The following is a 15,078-nucleotide window of genomic DNA, read 5'->3' as shown; positions in this document are numbered from 1 at the left end:
TTATTAGTATGAGTTTTGTGTGTCCTAGTGCTTGGGATGATTCTCTTTAAATTACTGACCATGTAATACAAATGCTAATGAGAAATGGCTTCTAATATTAGTGCATTTCAAACAATTAGAATATCAGGGCTTTCCCCAAAGCGTGGATATGCGGTGCTTCGCCGCGCTGTCACTTGCGCGCGCACAAAAAAAAAAAAAATCAATACTATAAATTCAACAATGCAGAGTACTTTCTGCACCTAAATATCTCCTATTCCCTTCTGAAAATGAGTAACTATAGAAATGGGAAGATATTGTAATATATAGGTCTAGACTATCCTGGTACTCAACCCAGAAATGAAGGGTTTTGCTGCGTGCACTGACTGCCATTTGCATAAAACCATGTTCTCGGCACTGGTCGCTAGATGGCACTGTTGCGTGATTTGACCTTGATTCTGTTCCTGGCATCCTGGAATTGGAAAATGATGAGGCGTGCTCCGAAGTGTTTTTTTTCATTTCAAATCTAATTTTGCCCCTTGCGTATTTGATGAGGTGAAAACCAGCAAATTTTAATAAGGTTGAACTGTACTTAAATCAGCCTTAAGCCTCACTCACAACCTGTTGTACGGGTGGTCTACAGTAAATTTTGGTAAAACCCTGCTTGAGACTTGCGCAACACTTGTGTGTTCAGCGCCGTAGAAGGTTGCAGACTGCCCGTGGAGACTTTTGGTCCTGCACATGCAAATTCTACAGGTCTTGCGAGAAATCAAGAACACGCACTACATACGGGACCCGTACTCCTTTTGTACACCTGAACCAAGTCAGCAGCGCGGCTAGTCGGGGCTTTTTGCGAGGACAGTAAGACACATGAGCAGCGCTCGAAACTAACGGTGTCCCGATGTCCCGGGGACCATAAAAAATGTCATCGGGACACAAAATTATCATATCTGGGACAATGGAAAAAAATAGATCTAGAGACGACAATTCCCCTGGGGGAAATCGTGAGAGTGATGCAGTGCGCGTAGCAGTCACAGTTGCCGGAGCTGAGCTGGACTGGATTTTTGTCTCTCTCTGCTCAGCGTGCGGGTGGGGGAGGGGCACACAAAAAGGGCAGCTTTCCGTCAGAGCGCTCCCTCCAAACAACGGGGGTTTACACGAAAACGGAAGGAGATATTCACAAACTTATTTCACATTGAGTGCCACAAGGGTCTCCTGAACACACTGATGTACTTTTTTTTGTCTGTAGTGTAAAAATTGAGGACACTAGAACGAGTTAAAAACGAGTGGCTTTTCTGATTTAACAGTCAAAGCGCACCCACGTTTATAATGGCAGACTATGGGGCTGCGCGCCTGTCCTCTCCTCACTTTCAGGCTTCTCATTCAAAAACTGTAAGTCCTATCGTGTAGGTAGACACATTGTGTGAATCAGGACAAGTGTGGCTACTACTTTTGAGAAAATTGTGTGTGTAGAGTGAAAATTGGGGCTGAAAACACAGTTTAAATGAGAAAGTTTGAGCTATTTTTCCAAGCTCTCTGCACTGTAACTTAACGAGCTCCACTGGTGTGTAACGCAATAGACACCCATTATAAAGCCGGAATTTCTCCAGGAACCCACATGGTGTTTGAGCTGGGACTGATCCAAAAGTGTAGAACCTAGCAAAAAGTTGAATGCCAGATCCACAGAAGAGAAGTTTCTCTACGTTTTAAAGTTTGAATCATGTCTCTAGGTGAAAGCATGCCAGAGCAGCGGATGTTTGAAAATGTGTGTAGTTTTTCAAATAATTCCATAGAAATGAATGGGAAATTTATCTAGGTCAAAGAAAATGAAATTAAGCACTGTAAATAATGTAAATGATTTCTATGACTAAAGGTTACAATAAAAAAAAAAACTTGGATTACATTGCTTTGTTTGCACTTATATGATATGACACTTTTATCCAAAGTGACTTTACGGTTTTTTACAGTGTTACAGTCCCTGTAGCAATGTTGGGGTAGATGCCTTGCTCAAGGGCATTGCATCTATTGATGGTATGGCTGATGGCTTTCAAAACATCTCTGAATGGGGCAACAGGTATATTACATAAAAATGGATAACGGTAATGGTGAAAATGATAAGTTGGGCTTATAAATGGCAACAGATATTCAAGGTACAAGTAGATGAAATGAACATAAAAGGGGTCTTATTTTCAACTAAAGTGTACTGCAGATGTAGTGAGTTGAAACATTTTCTGAATGAGCTAGTTGGCCCCTTTAAATAAATGGGTATCTATTCATACAGTGAGATCGCCAAAGTTTAATAAACTGAAAATGCAATAACTGTAATTTTGAAGTAGATGATGTATAGGACATGTGTCACTTGTGTTTTGTGACTTATTGTAAAAATGATATAAAGGGTTCAAAATCGCATAGTTACAAATATAATAGTAACTTCATATGATAATATTAACCACTGGTTATTTCAGAGAGGAAAAAAATGGGGACACTATTGCTTCCATTCGGGACAATACAACACAGAATTCGGGACCACTGGGGGACACAAAGAAAAAAAGTTAATTTCGAGCCCTGCACATGAGTGACGCACGGTCATTGTACGAGTGACGTGCCTCAGAAATACTACGCAAGTATTCCACACTTGCCATTTGTGCGGCCCACAAGACAGAAGTATATCTCACTTTCTACCCCTATGTGTGGACACGGTGTACGCGACAAGACTCTGGGTATATAGAGGATGTACAGTCACGTGACCCGTACGTGTGTACTCCGGCATATTGGACGGCTTCAGGATTGTTTACCTTGCGCGAGCGTAATGGATCCAGGGAGTAATCCCCAAGAAAATTCGGAAAATACCCCATCTACATCGCGTGGTAACTTGTCTAAGTTTGTTCAGCATCTTGAAGGTGACGTGAGGCAGCGTTACGTGGAAAAGTGTTCCAGGTTGGGGATTGCAGATCCGTACAACTTGCCGCAATCCTTGTTCAGGGAAATTCGGAGCTGCGGTGCCAGCGACTTGCCTGATCTGGCCTACCACGACATTTTTACAATTTTCTTGTTAATCGTGTTACACTGGCGAAGCTTATAAATATTTTGTTGCGGGATGGGTATCTCGACTATACCTCTGGAAGGTTCCGAAGAATGTCTATTTGATAACCTCACGGGTAAGTGGCATTAAGACGTTTATCATAGACTATGCAGGACGTTTTATCGTAAGAATGTTCGAAATCTAAACTCAGTTCCAGATAATGACAGGGTTGTAAATATGTATGTTTTTGTCTGAAAAACAGTAAATCAGAAAGCTGCACACATTTGCGCAGCTTCCGCGCAAACGTGCGCGGAAGCTGCGCAAATGTGTGCAGCTTTCTGATTTACTGTTTTCTTCTCATACTTCCTGTTTCATGGACTGTAACAGCATTTGCTCATTTAGTAATTTTAATACAGAATTTACTCTGATTAAACTATTCAGACACTCCAAGGCCCCCCCTAAAAAAAAATTGGATCTGCACGATTCAGCCGTGAAAAAGGCGCGCCGTTTGCATCCCTGTTTAAATTCATAGGTTAACCGACTTTAACTGGCTAATGAGGCTCGGTGGTCGGTCAAGATATTTTTTTTTTTTTTAGTTTTCTCCATCCCTACTATGGATTGGCCTTTCAAAGGCATACATGAGCCAAAAAGATAAAACATTGTCATAGACTAGGCCAGGGTAGTAGGGCTAGGCATAGCCATTTTAAACGTTAGAGATCAAGCGGACTGACGGCCACAAACACTGTTCTGTCTAGTTTCCAAGTATGCAGTTATCATTCAATCCGAAAATCAACTTGACAGATGAGTATTGAATTAGAAGATTACACCTACCTGATATGAAGTGTTCACTACAAATTCGGCTGGTAGAACTGGGGTGCCAGTTTTCTCTTTGCACAGCGGACACCCATTTTGCGCATCTCTCCTCGTCTGCGGGGAATCTATAAAATGACGGGCCCTCCTTTTGGCCCTGTCTATTGGTACAACCAAATGCTGAACAAGATATAACCATTCTCGAAAGATCTACTCCCACACACTTGATAATTAGAACGGGTTCGTCTAAGTTCTATGCGCGACCTTGCCGTCCAAGATGGCAGATAAACATATCACGTGACGTCACGTGCACGCTCTCTATATATTGGGAAAGAACCAATCATGTAGCGTGTAGCATTGTAGAAGGGAAGACCACCTCACTTTGCTGTTTTTGAGTATATTTTTGTTTCCCATGCAAATGTCAAATAATAAAACATGAGTATCAGGGGAATAACGCATTTTATTACACTGTAAAAAAAAAAAAAATCGCAACTAAATAGCCCAACAGTTTGGGCACTGAAACACACTTTGTCTCTGACTTGGAGCTGCTGTCCTGCTCCTACTCCTGCTGAGTGGTGGGACGGGGTGTCGGGATGTCCTTGTCCTTATCACTGAGCATGGCGCAGTGTCCTCACTTCTGCCGTCGTTAGCTGAAATGTGCATGAAAATCAGCATATATAATGTTAATTACATAAGCATATAGATACTGAAATGAATGTTTAAAGCACGTGTATTTACCTCTGAAAATGCCTCTGGTGGGGTGCTGTGCCTTCTGCCGGCTTGAAGGCATACTTCTCCTTGTCGGTGCAGGGCTCGCCAGTGCTGCTACCATTATCATCAAACTCTTCCTCCCCCTCTGCTGTTTCAGGCTGGGTTACTTCACTTTTGCTCGCTTCTTCTTGGGTCCTGTTTTCTAAACTTTAAACTGAATTTTTAAATTTTTCCCACAAAATATCCAATGTTCTTCAGCCAAAAGACAGATGCAGAATGCTGCAGACACGCTGGTTTTATACCCACTCCTGGCTTGCGTGTCACGCAAGTTATGAGTGATTGTAACGTATTAATCACATGCGTCGCACATGCTTCACAAGTGCGGCCTGAACTCGTAGTGTAAGAAATTGATAAAATGCAAGTCACACACACTCCACCCTCACTGAACACGCATGTCAGATGTATGCTTTCCACGGGCTAACGATGCAATTTTTCCCACGCCTCGAGGAAGTCAGGCGTGCAACCTGTACTTGACAGGTACTTTGCCTGTACTCCTCCCCCAAACTTTCCCCCGGGTTCACTGCGACCCTGCGGCACGGCTGCAAGCTACCAAACCCTGTGACCCACGCGTGTCCAAAACACTTACGGCGGGTTGAGTGAGGCTTTAGATGCTACTAAAATGCACCATTTGAAGTCTCTCATTTCAAAATTTTACAGGGGAGCAGACTCCCCAGCAGCCTTCGGGGCCCTCCGGGTTGGGCTTTGCATCAGTTGCACTGCCTTTTTTTTTTTTTTTTAAATATATATTTCTTTTCCTGGGAAAGCCCTGTAATATCATGAAAGTTCTGTTTTCTCCATGTGTTTAATTTTCACTATATTGTAGGTTCCTTACACATAAACTAAAATGTTTGTGTTGATCATTATGGCCTACAGCACAAATAACATTTTCGATATTAGAATTTCATTTCAAGTTTGAGTAAAATGGTATAAATACAGTGCATCTCAGACTAGTTTAGTGTACACAATCATGGGGAAGACTGCTGACTTGACAGTTGCCCAGAAGACGATCATCAAGACCCTCTCCAAGGAGGATAAGCCACAGGGGGTCATTTCTGAAAAGGCTGGCTGGAAAAGGTGCACAAGCAACAGGGATGAGCACAGCCTTGAGAGGGTTGTCAGTCAATTCAAGAACTTGGGAGAGCTTCACAAGGAGTGGACTGAGGCTGGTGTCGGTGCATCAAGAGCCACCGTACATAGAAGTTTTCAGGAAAGGGGCTCCAACTGTCGTATTCATAATACCAAGTCACTCCTGAAACAAGGACATCAGAAGTGTCTTACCTGGGATAAGGAGAGGAAGAACTGGACTGTTGCTCAGTGGTCCAAAGTCCTCTCTTCAGATGAAAGTAAATTTTGCATTTCATTTGAAATTCAGGTTCTAGAGTCTGGAGGAAGGGTGGAGAGGCACAGAATTCAAGGTGTTTGAAGTCCAGTGTGAAGTTCCTGTGGCGATTTGGGATGCCACGTCATCTGTCGGTGTTGGTCCACTGTTTATCAAGACTAAAGTCAATATAGCAGTCTGCCAGATTTTAGAGTACTTCATGATTCTATCTGCTGATGAGCTTTTTGGATATGCCAGTTTCCTTTTCCAGCAGGACTTAGCACCTGCCTACAGTGCCAAAACTACTACCAAATGGTTTGGTGACCATGATATTACTGTGCTTGATTGGCCAGCCAACTCACCCGACCCTGAAGCCCATCGAGAATCTACGGGGTATTGTCAATAGAAAGATGAAAAACACCCAACCCAAAAATGCAGATGAGCTGAAGGCTGCGATCAAAGCAGCCTGGTCTTCAACAGTGCTTCAGCAGTGCCACAGGCTGATCACCTCCATGCTGCATTGATGCAGTAATTCATGGTACAGGAGCCCTGACCAAGTATTGAATGTATAAATGAACACACGTTTCAGAAGTTGGACGTTTTCTGTATTGTAAATCCTTTTTTGATTCATCTTATGTATTCTAATTTGAGATACTAAATTTCTGATTTTCCTGAGCGATAAGCCATAATTAGGGTTGCAAAATTCCCGGGACTTTTCAAAACCAACTTTACTGAAAAATTGATAAAGGTCCTTTTATTCAGATTAGGGTATTCCTCTGGTTCTCTGTTCTGTTCAGAAGAACATAGAAGCAAAAACTAATTAAACAACTGAATGAATAACCACCAAATGTTTTACAAAAACAATATGGGTTTTCCCTGGTACATGTATAATGAATTAAACAATAACAGACTTTGAGAGCTTATCTTCAAAAGCAACTTCAGCTCTACTTATGATTTTGAAGACTGCTTCCTGTAACTTCTTTGTTTACTAATTATACTTCAACAACTTGAGTTCCTTTTTCATTTTGCAACTGGTTTGTAAACCATATCCTGTCAAGTAATTTGCTTGCAAATTATCAGATTAGAAGTAATGATTAGGGTCTACAATGCTATTAAAACAATGACATTTAAACAGCCTTGCTCCAGATTCAAAGAAAAAAGTAGCACTAATATATTTTACAAGCATCAAAACTTTGACTACTAGTAATTTTAAATTTTTACTTTTTTGTAATATTCCTTGTTTTATGATGTGATACCTTTGTGATTTTAAATCTGTAGACAAGTCAAGTTTTGAAAATTTCGTAACAAAAATGGTCAAAATTGAGTTTTTGCAAGATTTTTAGAAATCACTACTTGTTGTGCAATGAGTTAGATTTCCAGTTAATTCTTACCAAAGGGTACTGTTATTATATTAAATGTTATTATATTTAGCATCTTGGAATTTCCCACAAAATGTAAGAGTGGCAAGATGCTTTATTTGAGGAAAAATGCCTAACTGGGATTGAGAATAATAATTTTTCACTGAAAAATCTGAATATTGAAAACCTGAAAGCCTTTTATGAATTGGCCTTTAGTAATATGTCCTATTTTTAATTAGCACAAAACAGTATGTAATTGAAAGGCTTAACATGGGTTTTAATTTGTTTTTTCTGGGTGATATGTTTTAAAATGTTTAAAACTTAATAAATGCCAAAATTGAAAATTCCCAAAATTCCTGGAACCCCCCCCCACCCCCCCCCCCACCCCGGCAACCCTATCCATAATCAAAATTAAAACAAAAAAGGCTTGAAATATTTAATTTTAATGAACATATGAAATGTATCAAGGTTTACCTTTTGAATTAAATTACCAAAAAAAGTCAACTTTTTTCATGAAATTGTAATTGTTCGAGATGCACAAGTTTTCGAGTTAAGTTTTTATTTATTTATTGCAACCATTTAACTTCAAATTCTAGGAGCCCTTAACCCTGATCTGCTCGGGGTGTATTGATAGACACCCCAAATTAACGGTGTACGTCCTTCTTACTAACAGTTAATAATTTCATAACACAATTGATTATCCACAACATATTCTCTTGTTTTGAAAAGAAAGCAATATTAAAGTTGTTGGCATGTTTAGTTTTTAAGTTTTGTACTTACTATGTTGCAATTAGCACAATAACCATTGTTTACATTTTGCAGTCCTTAGGAATCAGTATCCGTCATTTTGTGGGGCCAACCACCCCTGTAGTCGTCAAAGCCCTCGTTTATATACATAATTAAATTAAAATATTTTTATATACTATGTACTTTTAACAGAATAAGCCACAAACAATGTCAAGGTTTAGTTGTGCACCAAAAAAAAAAAAAAAAAAGTGATGTGAAACCACCAGAATCTTAAGTAGTGTGATGCAAATTTTTGGTCATACCACCCAGCACTAGGTTGTTTTCATATTATTAAATGATATCTTTAGGCAAGCTTAATATTCTGTGCAAGTTTCAAAGTGTAAAAGATAATCCACCATATGATGTGCAGTGTTTTTCCCCAGAAAAAAATTAAAGCCCTAAATTCTGGCATGATAATACACAGACAATTGAGCGCCAATGACACGAAAGTGAGCGCCAAAGGCACGACGCTAAACTGGGGGGGTCCGGGGGCATGTCCCCCTGGAAAATTTTTTGAAAATAGATGCTCTTGGGTGCATTTTCAGGGTCTCTGAGGTTTTCAATACATGATTATAGGATCGATTTTACCAGTGTTTCACTGATTTCTGACCTAAATAATATTGATGTATACACGTTTTGAAATTTCAACTTAAAGTTCAACATGCAAGTTAGACTGTTTTGTTATAGATTACTGAGGTATATGATAGATTGAAAATCTACAGGGATCCCTTAATTACCTATGATCAAGTAGTGTTGTAACGAAAATATGACCAGTGGTTTGCTGCATCTTCTGCAATCCAATGAAGAGAATCGATCATCATGACCTCCTGTTGATCACAAAGGGATCTGAACCTAAGAACTGCCACCTTAAAATAAGTTGCTGTATTACTATAACTGTAATGATTTAGAATGTTTCTGATGCAATTATGTATAACTAAGATGCACTGAAAAGAAAAGTAAGGCAACCGCATATTATAAAGTTTAAATTTTGGCACTTTATGAAATGGACTAGATTAAGATTAAAACATATTTAAAGGAAAAGAAAACTTAATTCATACATTTAAGTTTGCAGAAAGATTATGTACTTAAACACATTCATGAAGAGAATTTGTTAATAAGCATCAAATGCATCATAATTTTGAATAATGATGATCAGCATATTTGGCAGTGTGATGTCACTGTGAGCCTTTAACAAAAGAATAATCCGGAGCCGCCTTTTGTTAAATGGATCCCAGTGACCTCACACTGCCAAAAATGCTTATTATGATTATTTGAAATGATGCTATATTTGACACATTTGGACAACTTCACTTTGTGAGAGTGTTTATAAGTACATAATCTTTCTGCAAACCCAAACTAATGAATTAAGTTTTCTACTCTTTTAAAGCAGATTAATTCTCCTTTGCTTTTGCTTGGGCAGCCCTCTCATCGTCTGTCTCACTGTCATCCATGCTGATGTTGATCAAATTGTCCAGCGAGTGCTTTTTGAGCCAGTCGCTGTGATCAAAATTGACGACGTTTTCGTTGTCGTGACGGTTGTCTGGTTTTGTGCGCAATCACTGTGGGTTTGTTGACGTTTAGTCAACCAATCTTTGATCGAAGCCATAATGATGATAGACTAGGTCAAACTTTTGTGATTAAAATCAGTCGGCTTTGTCCGTCTGGTGGGGGATGACGTCGGCAGCCAATGAGATCGCTTAGAATGAATCGGAAAATTCCGGGATGTCTGAAGTTTTCTTTCGGTCTTTTTATTGGACGGTTTGAACACGTGATCTTGACACAGCCAACAGATTAGTTTGTTTACATCATACCACGCGGACATATTACTTTGACAGAATCAACACAAACATTGGGAAAAAAAAAAGACGGCTTGTTTAACACAAATATCAGTCAATATGTAAATGGATGTGTTTGTTTGCTCTCCTATGTATCTAGTTACTTGTGGGTAGGAAATTTAACGTATCGATATAAATCTAAGCGTGTCGGATTTTAACTAAAGCGACCAAGCGTATCGTCAGGCAGAGCAAGCGTATCGGGCCCGATACGCTAAAACGCTTTGGGGAAAACCATGATGTGTGAAGAAGTAAAGGAATAACAGAATTTACACTTTTACTGTTAGCAGTGAGGCAGATTTAGCATTATAGGCTAATGAGTCTTGTAGTTATTCTGGTTACTATTAAATAGTTCTCAGACACATTGAATGTAGTATATGAATTTATACATCTTTTACATATGTATTGAGGGGTTTAATTAAGAAATGAAGTAGGGGATGGAGCAGTGGAGGAGGGTGCGGTAAAGGGTCTGAGGCGCCTTCTCCAGAAATTTTTAGGTGCATTCTAGGCCCTATTTTCACTGCTGATAATGACCATTTTTATTGTTATTTTATGGGTGTTTATCGGTTTGTGCTGAAACTGAGTGTATAGCATAACATAATCCAAAACAAGAACATGCTAGTGTAATTAATAGCCTACACATGCAGTTGGAATGTCGGCCAATAAAACATGAATTATTAACTAAACCTGTGTTGTTGAAATAAGTAATTTATTGGTATTAAACTAACCTGCAGAGCGAGAGAGACACTTATATTTATTAATAAGAAATATAATGCTACATCACTAAAGCATAGAGTCCAAATACATATGTTCCAGATCAAACCTGAGAACTAGAAGTAGCATGATTAAAGCAGGGAAGACTGTTCAGAGGGGGGCAGGCTCTGTTTAGAGTACAGAATACGTACAGCAGCTACTGTAGCTGTTCACCATGACTACTGACTGACTAGTCTTTAAAAAAAAAAAACTAACTACTGACGAGCAAAATAAAAGCACTTAACAAGGAGACACAAATAGATGTCCATTTCCTCCACCAGGAGATTTGGAATCCAGTTCTGAATTACAAGTATCCTCATTTTCATTTCCCTTAATCTAGAAACGCCGCTAACAGATCTGTTGTGATAATCATCTGGCACTGTCGCTGTCTCCTGACAGTCCGTCTCCAAAAATATACTGGAAAAAATGAAAAATGTGTCTTCGCGGTTGTTCATTTTTAAATTAACTTAGGCATATTAGACAAGATGATATCTTATCTGAATGTTCTGTGTTTGTGTGTGCTACCACCAATGTCATTTTCAAATGAGGCCATGGGCCCTAGTTTTTAATTCACCGTTACACACAGACCATCATGGCGTGAGACAGTTATGGAAAGACTCAACTTCAGTTATTTTGCATTGGAAGACCAGCTAGAAATTACGCTTCCATAAGAATAGTTATTTGTTTACCGATCTCTCCTAGTTTGGGCACCTTTCTTGCCAAACTCGGAAAGAATCCGGACGAGGTTGGCTGGTCCTGTCGCCTTTTCATTTTGAACTGTAGCGAATCAGAAGCAAGCTTTCTGGCACCCCAATGTTGCCGCGGCGATCAGCCAATCGGCGTCCAGCTTTCATATAGTGTAGCTGATGTGATTGAAGGTCAAGGCCGTAAAGCCACCACGAGTACACCAACATGAGTGTAAAAGAACGTGAAAATAACCACTGGTGACCATCGGAAAGAAAAGGTCTTTGGAAAATAGGAAATCTACTAGCATTGTTGGTTGAGGAACTTTGAAAAGATCATAGCCAGATTTTGCGCTGGGTGTCGGCCCTTAATAAAACCCCTGTGTATATTTAGATATCACCTTTTTTTTTTTAAATAGCATATTCAAGAATATGGACATATGTCTATATCTGTGTATAGACAGTCAGTGTGCATAATGTATATGGCGTATAATAAACAGTGCCACCTTTCTACTTCGCCACAAAAAAATGAAAGCGGAAGAAATCAAATACAAACACTTGTGGCTTCTTTTTTGGGGGGGGGGTCCTGGCCTCCCCCCCCCTCGGTTCATTGACTCGGTAGGTTATTCTGAAAATAATAGTTTATCAAGAACACCTTTTTATTTTTAGTTTTGGCCAAAGGGGATATGTAAGAATCTAATGAGATGATGTCATGGACAGAAAACTTGATGTACAGAATTAATAGATTAAGGATCTGCTGAATCCTGTGGGGTTTTTTTTTTTTTTTTGGGTCCTCCCCAGTTAAGGATGGGGAAAGTAACCCAACTGCAAACAACTGCCATTTCTGCATGAAAAAACTCAAATTGTCTTATGCAAATGCATTAAAGGTAGACTGCTTTTCAGACTTTAAATGTAGGTCATAAAGAATTTTCCCCAGTACCCAACATTTTTGTTTAGTGGACCGAAAGCTACTGAATTTGAATCACAGGCTTCCAATTTTATTAGGGGTGGTTTTTTGTTGGTTTTTAAAATATAATAATTAATGAATTTAGGACCACATGGCCCTAAATTCTTTTTTTTTTTTCCCCCCCCACTTCATGACCCAATTCAAGATACTATGCCATGCATAACGTGGTGGGCTTTCCCCATTTTTGCAAGGCATTGTGGAATACAAATTTGAAATGGGAGAGAAAAATGGAGGACGGAATATGCGAATGAAACAACATGAAAGACCGACTACAGTAATGGAAAACAAGACGTTATGTTGCGAAGGAAAGGAAACACAGGACCAAATTCATAAATATCAGTGCTCAGCAAGCACCTCGGTGTGATCAGCTGTTCGTTTAGCGACAGAATGATGTAACGGTCAGCGTGCGGTCAAGGTAAACCTGTCGATGGCAGTAATGCAACACTGGGTGCCAGTTGCCATAAAACCCAAAAGAAGGTAAACCTGCGCATGCGCACACCGGACTTCCTCTGTCTGCTTGACTGTGTGAAGTGAGCAATTTCCTGCACGTCATTTGCTAGGGAATCCCTTCAAATTAAATGACTTCCCAGCCACAGAATGGCCTGTTTGTGTGGGTTTTTTTTTTTCTTTTGGTGATATTACAGAAATAAGCGTCACAATGACCAAATTTCAGAGGAAACTAAATTTCACCAATTTTATGAAATCAAAAGGCCGTCTAGATTTGATTTTCATTGCCTCAGTTATAACGTCAGCATGGTGACCAAGATCCGTGATGAGCAGTGGTCCAGTTTCTGCTGTTGATTTTATCGCAAAATAAGGAGTAAACAAAGGCAACTATTGATTTTATTATAAGATACAAAACCTTGAGAACAGTGTATTATAAATTGCATGACCCCAAAACATCAGAATGTGGCCGGTGCAAAGTTACGAATAGAGTAGTCTGTCATCACTCACTCAGTGCGTTTACATGCACATAGAGAAAATCGAATTTCTGCCATTGCTCGACTGAAATCGAAGTTCTAAATGCCATAGAAACACCTTAGCTCGGCTGAAATCTAACCGAACTGGATTTCTCGTAATCAAGCTACGTGACCTAGATTATGTGATTGTAGTCGAGCTACTTACTTCAGCACTGCCCCTTCCGGAAGTGACGAGACCACAAGCGGGAAACACAACAGCCTCGGTCGGCATGACAACAGTAGTAGAAACGTGCACTTCTGGAGCAATGAGGAGATGGAGTTCATGCTCATTCAGCTTAAGGAGTTGGAAAAAAAAAAAAAAAATATATATATATATATATATATATATATATATATATATATATATATATATATATATATAAATATATAAATAAATAAAATGTACGTGTTGCTGTCAGTGCTTAATTTGTGAAGTGGGAGGTCCCGGAACGCAGGTGGGTGGGTCTGGCGACTCAAAAAAAAAAAGGCGGGGGGGTGGTTTACTATAACTTTACACACACGCGCCTATTGTGTGTGTAAAAAAAAAAAATATCAGACATTATGATCTTAAACGCTTTAGTGACGAACAGTTAGACAGTATGTCGTTATAAAATATTATTTTTTATTAGGCTAGTATAAAATTATATATTAAATTTATCTTCTAAAATAAGACTGTACTCATATCACAACCGGTTTACTTCACCATTGGAGATCAGATCACACAAGACATGAGTTAAATGACTCATTTTAAGGATTTAAGTAGGGTATTTAATAGCAGTGCCAGCGGGACTTCGTGGATAAGGCGCTAGGGCTGAACGATTTTAAGAAAAAAATTGAATTGCGATTTTTCTGGCAGATATTTCGATTTCAACCACGATTTTTTTTTTCTTTAAATCAAGTTTCAGTGCAAATTAATTAATACAATGAATTCCATAAAGCTAATGCAAGAATGAAAACTGAGGTCAACAGATTTCAAATGTAGGCCTGTTTATTAACATTGAGTGGCTGAGGAACAAGTTATAATAACTTAAAATAAAAATAGAGAGAGCCATCTTTCTTAAGTAAACTTTTTTGCTTCTTTTACTTTTCCCATCTACAACATATCAGACATAAAAAAAAAAGGTTGATTAATGGCTCCGCAGCATCAAAATATTGCACTTTTGTAAAAGAATGTACATAAGCATTATATATATATATATATATATATATATATATATATATATATATATATATAATATAATATAACTAGAGCCAACAATTCCCCTGTGGGAAATAAGGCTACGTTTACACTAGACCGTATCTGTCTCGTTTTCTTCGCGGATGCACTGTCCGTTTACATTAACCCCCCTGAAAAAGCGGGGAAACGGGAATCTGCCAGCATCCACGTATTCAATCCAGATCGTGTCAGCTCCGGTGCTGTGTAAACATTCAGAATACGCGGATACGCTGTGCTGAGCTCTAGCTGGCGTCTCATTGGACAACGTCACTGTGGCATCCACCTTCCTGATTCGCTGGCGTTGGTCATGTGACGCGACTGCTGAAAAACGGCGCAGACTTCCGCCTTGTATCACCTTTCATTAAAGAGTATAAAAGTATGAAAATACTGCAAATACTGATGCAAATACTGCCCATTGTGTAGTTATGATTGTCTTTAGGCTTGCCATCCTTCCACTTGCAAGTAATAAGTGATATGCGCTGGGATCTCACACACAGCGGCTCAGTCCCGAATCGTGGCTTGTGCACTTCACTCGCGCGCTCTGTGAGCTGCGCAGGGCCGGAGTGCGCACCCTCCAGAGGGCACTCGCTGTTCAGGGCGGAGTGATTTGGAGCGCAGGATGCCTGC

General features: G+C 39.4%; 2 protein-coding genes across 2 annotated transcripts in view; both read left to right on the top strand.

Moving 5' to 3' along the window:
• crkl (v-crk avian sarcoma virus CT10 oncogene homolog-like) overlaps positions 1–15,078 on the top strand; it is a 76,224-nt gene that overhangs the window by 54,483 nt on the left and 6,663 nt on the right. The window lies entirely within an intron of this gene.
• rpl17 (ribosomal protein L17) overlaps positions 10,701–15,078 on the top strand; it is a 234,897-nt gene continuing 230,519 nt past the window's right edge. Inside the window, exon 1 of the mRNA XM_060935977.1 lies at positions 10,701–10,704. The gene's annotated coding sequence lies outside the window, so the exon portion shown is untranslated. The remainder of the gene's footprint in view (positions 10,705–15,078) is intronic.

Source organism: Neoarius graeffei, chromosome 12, assembly GCF_027579695.1.
Source record: "Neoarius graeffei isolate fNeoGra1 chromosome 12, fNeoGra1.pri, whole genome shotgun sequence".
NCBI lineage: Eukaryota > Metazoa > Chordata > Actinopteri > Siluriformes > Ariidae > Neoarius > Neoarius graeffei.
Note: the sequence above shows the minus strand (reverse complement) of the source record. Positions and strands in the feature narration are given on the sequence as shown.